Source organism: Lithobates pipiens, unplaced genomic scaffold (assembly GCF_037356315.1).
Source record: "Lithobates pipiens isolate NorthernLeopardFrog02 unplaced genomic scaffold, aLitPip1_a1.2 Scaffold_23, whole genome shotgun sequence".
Classification (NCBI taxonomy): domain Eukaryota; kingdom Metazoa; phylum Chordata; class Amphibia; order Anura; family Ranidae; genus Lithobates; species Lithobates pipiens.
In genome coordinates, this window is record NW_027507785.1 from 47,760,387 (window position 1) to 47,768,072 (window position 7,686).

General features: G+C 45.6%; 1 protein-coding gene across 1 annotated transcript in view; it reads right to left on the reverse strand.

Annotated features, from left to right (window-relative positions):
* Positions 1 to 7,686, reverse strand: part of RNF123 (ring finger protein 123) — a gene marked incomplete at its 5' end in the record, with an annotated part of 258,140 nt that overhangs the window by 181,721 nt on the left and 68,733 nt on the right.

The window sequence follows — 7,686 nt, forward strand, 5'->3', positions numbered from 1 at the left end:
GTGTGTTTTTTTTTTTTTTATTCTGCATGTGGTAGGGGAGGGGGGTGAGATCTCTCTCCTGTACATTTTAGGTAGTGGGGTTATTGTCTCTCTCTCCCCCTGCACTATGGGAGGGGTGCGTGTCTCACAGGTGCCTTATAAACAGAAGAAATGAAGGTTATAATGGCAGAAAATCCACCCTGATCTTCCTATTCCCGCCGCCTTGTGTATAACCACTGAAGGATTTCTCACTGCGAATCCCCGGAGGGGGCCACAGTCACTTATATGTATGCACTACCAGTCCATAGAGGGGCCCCAATTTATAGCTGTAATCAGTATTCACCAGAGCTGCCAGCACAGGGAGGGTTATCGTACTACAGACTGGCATTGCCTGGATTAGACCTTCCAAATGTTATTTTACTGCCTCTGTCTGCATTGGGGGAGGGGTTCCATATCAGATCCTGGATACCTGCAGCAGAGAAGATTCCTCAGAACAGCCGCCCAGCTGGACATTTATAACTGCAATGGGAAGAACTGCCCCTGGTCAATGCCGGGAATGGATGTAAGAATAACTATATCACCAACAACCCAGGTGAGAAGCCTTTAGCTGGAAGCTGACATTTCTCTGAAGCCCCTACACTGCAAGAACCACCGCTTCCATCTGAGGCTTCTCACACCTGTAAAGCTTTATTTAAACATTATATATTGATAACTGATCACTTTTTTGTTATTTTTATATACCATATGACTCTTGTACCACTGATTTTGGGGGGGGGGGGGGGGGGGGTTGTACTCTCATATCAGGTCCCATTGGGGCAGCAAGGGTCTGCAGTGCAACAACATTCGGGGGCCCCCACAATTTCTAATGGCAGCTCTTTCTTTTGCCCAGGGTGTAGATAATATCAGGCAGTCAGTGAATGGGGCAATGGGGCCCTCTACCGTGATCTCTTACCCATTTATCATGTCTTCAGCTTCTCCAGACTTGTCTGCTGGAACCCCGGACCCCCTACAAAGCTGAACGCACAGCCCACAGGCTCCACTGAGCAGGCATTGTGACCGGTGTCAGCTGTGGGGCCCGGGGAGGGGGGGTGTGGTGTCCAGCAGGGCCTACTGGAGGATCAGCCAGAGGATAACCAGGATGAAAAGTGGGGGAGCAATAGATGAATGGATCCAATGTGAGAACATGATGGATGATAAATGAGGAGGGTCCCCAATAATTCTGGGTGTACCCCTCCCATCAGCGGTAGATGTTGTCCCAAGCCCAACTCACTGTCACCGTTTCTGGTCTGTATGTAAAGATGGGGAACAATATCATTATACAAAAACATCGTTATTCACATACTGAAATCTATCACCTGTCTGTAAGATATCGGCTTCTAGAGCCTGCGAGGGAAGACTGAGGATTAGGCGTTGGACCGATGAAATAAATCCTCCACATTATTACGTGAAGCATAGTGTTCAAAATGGATTGAATTGAGATTTTTATCTTTTTGATTTCTACAACATATTGAAAAGGAATATTTATATGTATAAAACAATCATTGAAAAGAATAAAATCGGCTCTGTCTTTTTATTTTTTTTTGAAGCGGGTTTCGTCAAAACTTCAAAATGTTTGTATATTAGGGGGGTATATTACCTTCTCAGACCTGCTTTCTGCTATACAGTGGCTGCACTTTACTGCTTCCTCCCCCACCATACGCATCTATGAGTCAGCCATCTCCCTAAAACAATGCTCTCCCTCTGCGGCTGGTGTCTTATCTCTGCAATTTAAAAAGCGTTAGTTTCACCTTTTCAGAAATGGATGACCTAATCCCCCCAACGCACCCCCCCCCCCCCCCCCACCCCATGGTCCCTGCTGTACTTGCCTTCAGGGGATGCTGAGCTGTCAGCTGGCGTATTGTAGCGATTCACAGATTAACCACTAGATGGGGGTGTCAGTGGATCAGCACAATTTCTATGCTATGCTTCAAGTGTTGGTTCACCTTTTTATTGCTTCTGAAAAAGTGAATGAACACAAAACGCACACAAACCGCAATATGTAAACACGTTACGGCAAGTCATTTGCCAGGGTTATGGCTGCAGTTATTAGCCATAAAGCCCCCCGCCAGGGATTCACTTTCTCGTGAAATCGGTCCACCGTCTCTCTACAGGGGTCTCAAACTGGTGGCCCTTCAGCTGTTGAAAAACTACAACTCCCATGAGGCATTTCAAGGCTGACAGTTACAAGCATGACTCCCTCAGGCAGAGGCATGATGGGACTTGTAGTTCCGCAACAGCTGGAGGGCCACCAGTTTGAGACCCCCTGCTATAACACCTTTTTATGATCTTGGAGGACCAGAGCAACCTCATAACCTCACTTCTGGTCCAGGGCAAAAGGAAACTTTTTTTTTTTGATCTTTTGCCCTGGACCAGAAGTAACTTTTTTTTTTTATCTTTTACTTTTAAAAAGATAGAGGAGAGATTTTGTGTTCTTATAGACCTCAGATCTCTCCACAAAGAGGACCTGCCATCCCTTATTGCTAGTATTACAAGGGGTGTTTACATTCCGTATAATAGGAATGAAAGTGATTAGTGTAATCCCTCATTCCTTAGTGCGCAGAAGCGAATACACATGTAAATGTTGTGCGCACACCACACACGCGAGGTACTAGGCCTCCTCTGGAACTAAAAAAAAAAAAAAAAAAAAATATCCATAGCTGACACTTTAAAAATGTTTTTTTAATTTTTACAGGTTACCCGTTTAAAGTATCAGTTTATTGCAAATCCTCGAGCGTGCGCAATTTTACTTGTTAGGTATCTATTTACTTGGCGTAAACATCTTTTATAGGTTACCAAAAATTGGATTATATATTGTTTATTTTTATTTAATTTTTTTGCATTAAAATTCATTAAAGTGTATTTTCTCAAAACAAATTGTGTTTGAAAAAAACCGCGTGACATAAAAAAAAAATTACAAAACCGACCGCCATTTCATTCTCTAGGGCAGTGATGGAGAACCTTGGCATTCCATATGTTTTGGAACTACATTTCCCACGATGTTCAACTACACTGCAGAGTGCATAACATCATGGGAAATGTAGTTCCAAAACATATGGAGTGCCGAGGTTCGCCATCACTGCTCTAGAGAATGAAATGGCGGTCGTAATATTTTATGTCACGCGGTTTTCAAACGCAATTTTTTTGGGAGAAAATACACTTTAAGGAGTTTAAAAAAAAAAAAATATATATATATATATATATATCTCAATTTTTGGTAACCTATAAAAGATGTTATGCCAAGAAAATAGATACCCAACATGTAAAATTGCGCATGCTCGAGGATTGGAAATAAACTGATACTTTAAACAGGTAACCTGTAAAAATTGTGTTGGTTCACTTTTTTTTTTTTCTTCTGAAAAGGTGAATTGTGGCATTTCTCTGCTACATGTAAAAAAAAAAAATTCATCAGAACCCCCACATTTTTATATATATATTTTTTTTAAGGCAGAGATCCTAGAGCAGAGATATGAAATTAGCGGACCTCCAGCTATTGCAGAACTACAAGTCCCATGAGGCATAGCAAGACTGACAGCCACAAGCATGACATGCAGAGGACATGATGGGACTTGTAGTTTTGCAACAGCTGGAGGTCCGCTAATTGCAGATCTCTGCCCTAGCGCATGAATTTGGTGGGTGTTGCAATTTTTTTTATGTCACACATATTTGTGAACCGATTTTTCAAACACTATTTTTTTGGGGGGGAAAAAAAAATACACTTTAATGAATGGTAATGCAAAAAAAAAAAAAAAATACAATATAACACCCAATTTTTTGGTAAGGTATAAAAGACGATGTTAAACATCACACACTTAAAAATTGCTCATGCTTTTTGAATTGCTCCAAACTACGGTACTTAAATCTACATTGGCTGTGCTTTTAACATTTTTTTGTACAGGTTACCCGTTTAGATTTATAGAGGAGGTTTGGCGTTAGAATTATTGCTCGTCATAACATTTGTGGCGATACCTCACATGTGTGGTGCGAACACCATTCACATATGCCAGCGCGTCCTACGTTCGCTTCCGCGCATGAGGGCACATTAAACTTTTTTTTTTTTTTTTCCACGGTCCATTTTAAGTTTATATATTTTTTTTTATCACCCTTATTCCTAGCACAAGAAATATAAAACATCCCTTGTAATAGAAATAAGGGATGACAGGTCCTCTTTATGGAGATATCTGAGATCTGAACGACCCCCAGATCTCTCCTCTAGCCTGGAAAGCCTGAGATAAAAACAAAAAAACATTGATCTCTTGATTGATCTAAATTATTGGTCAGGGAAAAATTATTGCCTGTGTTTGGCTTTAATCAACTAATATTAAAGTCAAACGGGGGGGGGGGGGGGGGGGGGTGAATACTTATGCAATATAAACACTAGCCTGATGTTCACTTTGATATTATGGCAGATAAAATATAGATCAGTGTTTCTCAACTCCAATCCTCAAGGCGCCCCGTCAGGTCATGTTTTCAGGCTTTCCATTATTTTGCACAGGTGATTTGATCAGCTTCAATGCCTAATGCTGGCCATACATTATACAATTTTCTTCTATAGATTTCCTTTAAATTTACCAAAACCATATAATATATGAGGTCAAATCTAAACACTTTAAATTGTGTGCAATCAGACAGGCCCTTGTACCACACAGTTGAAGGTAAATCTAAAGGAAATTGAATAAGAAAATTGTATGGTGTATGGCCAGCTTTAGTAATTACTACAGCCGTTTCATCCGAGGGAAATCCTGAAAACATGACCCGTCGGGTCGCCTTGCAGACTGGAGTTGAGAAGCACCGATATAGATCAGGAACTATTACACAATGCAGAAAACCCCAAGGGGGTGAATACTTATGCAGATTTCTGTCCTTTGCCCCAGCACCCCACAACACGTTATGTGCTCCCCCCCCCCCTCCCCCTCCCCCCAGCAAGGAAATGAAAGCTTGACCACACGGAATTTTTAGACGGATAAATAATTTAATACTCTGCTCTGTGACCACTCACAGATATAAATGATAAAAATGCATCTTGTAAACTATGCTGCAGGGAAACGATCTCCCAGAATCCTCTGCTGCTCGGGGAGGCCTCAACTACCCACAGCAGGCCAAGCAACCCGCAGGCAGTGCGCGGAGGCAGATTGGCCGCCGTGCTGACAAAACGTCGTACCTGGCAGAGTGAGCAAACCTGCGTCACTTCCATTCATAGACTGCAGATTTTGTTCATTTTTTTTACAAATTGCTGATTGGACACAACTCCGGACGCAACATTATTGTGAGCAGAGATTGTTACTCCGCTCCGAAACCAACCAAGAAAATGGCCGCCTCCGAGGCGGCGACAACTTTGTCCTCGTTGGCCACTGTGCTGTGAAAACAGCAAAATCTTCCCGTACCGGACTATATTCGGTAGCCGGCGTTGTGTCCAAATCGGCAATTACTGATGGTTTAAAGAAAGCGAAGCGACGTGGTTCGATTTCATGCCGAGTTGCCCATTTTGTCAGGACAGCGGGCGCAGCAGCAAGGTGGTTAATACAAGTACACACACACACACACACACACACACACACTCCCCGACAGCCTGCCACATGGAGCAGCCCATCCAATCAGAAAACAGGGGAGCGCAGGAACTGCACATTTAAATAACATTTAAAAAATAAAGCTGTAAACTCAATAACCCCTCTTGTGTGCTAGGGGGAAAATGTTGACAGGCTCCGCGGGGGCGGGGCTAGGTGGCCGCCGGCTTCTCGTAGTCTTCCACCCCAGTGATGGTGGCCTTACAGAAGAAGCAGTCCTTGTTATTCATCAGATGTTGATTGATGCACGCCCTGCAGGGGGAGGGGAAACCGGAACAGACACTTTAATGGGGTGCAGCGCAGAAATCGGGAAGGAGGGGGCGGGGTCACAGGAAAGGCACGTGTTTTGCGGGTCCACAAGGGATCCCCCAATGTCCACAGAAACATCATGCGTGCAAAGATTTTTTTTTTGCAGAACATAGAACACATTGGGGTTGATTTACTAAAACTGGAGAGTGCAAAATCTGGAGCAGCTCTGCTAGGGAGCCAATCAGCTTCTACCTTCAGCTCGTTCAATTTTACTTTGGACAGTAAAACCCGGAAGCCGATTGGAGATTGCAGAGCTGCATCAGATTTCACACTCTCCAGTTTCAGTAGGACACGGGATACAACTATCTGAAAATGCCTAGGTGCCTGGCTGCCACAACAATCCATTCACTTCAAAGCTACTCCTGACCTGCATTTTTACTTCAGGTCATGTACTAAAGCCACTGGATTGCCATGACAGCCAGAAAACTAGCATTTTAGAAGGAGCAAATCAGTTGGCACAAGCAGTTCAGGTTTCTGTGAAGGAAAGGACAGGAAAGTTGGGGGGGGGGGGGAAGGAGAGAACGGCGGTACTCACTTGCAGGACTTGTGGGAACAAGGGCGGAATACGGCGGAGATGGTGTGAGCGTAGCAGATGGGGCACAGGTCCTCCTCGCTGGTTGGCTGAAATAAAGAAAAAAAAACAAAAAAAAAAAAACACACAAATCACATCATAAATGGTGACTTAGGACACATCTGTTTGCAGCGGCCGAGTACGTGTTTGGGGGGGGGGGGGGGGGGAGGAGCTGTGCTGTGCGGCTGGAAGGTGATGCAGGATATAAAGGAGCATTAATAATGCAGAGGGCTTCGGGCAGCTGCACTTCCCCTGCGAGGATCACATTCTCCCAACAAAACTATTTTTATGCCGATCTGCAGTAAACTGATCACTTCGTCAGCAGGAAAGGTCAGCAAGTCTCAGAGAGAGGAACGGCTGGCTGCTGCACAAAACCCCATCAGCTACGGCACTCGGCCGCCGCACCCCAACCTTCACCTATGCAACATCCTGCCCTCAGCCACCGCACCCCAACCTTCACCTATGCCAACATCCTACCCTCAGCCACCGCAACCCAACCTTCACCTATGCCAACATCCTACCCTTAGCCACCGCACCCCAACCTTCACCTATGCCAACATCCTACCCTTAGCCACCGCACCCCAACCTTCACCTATGCCAACATCCTGCCCTTAGCCACCGCACCCCAACCTTCACCTATACCAACATCCTACCCTCAGCCACCGACCAACCCAACCTTCACCTATGCCAACATCCTACCCTTAGCCACCGCACCCCAACCTTCACCTATGCCAACATCCTGCCCTGAGCCGCCGCACCCCAACCTTCACCTATGCCAACATCCTGCCCTCAGCCGCCGCACCCCAACCTTCACCTATGCCAACATCCTGCCCTCAGCCGCCGCACCCCAACCTTCACCTATGCCAACATCCTGCCCTCAGCCACCGCACCCCAACCTTCACCTATGCCAACATCCTGCCCTCAGCCACCGCACCCCAACCTTCACCTATGCCAACATCCTACCCTCAGCCACCGCACCCCAACCTTCACCTATGCCAACATCCTACCCTCAGCCACCGCACCCCAACCTTCACCTATGCCAACATCCTGCCCTCAGCCACCACACCCCAACCTTCACCTATGCCAAAATCCTGACCTCAGCCACCACTCCCCAACCTTCACCTATGCCAACATCATGCCCTCAGCCACCGCGCCCCAACCTTCACCTATGCCAACATCCTGCCCTCAGCCACCACACCCCAACCTTCACCTATGCCAACATCCTGC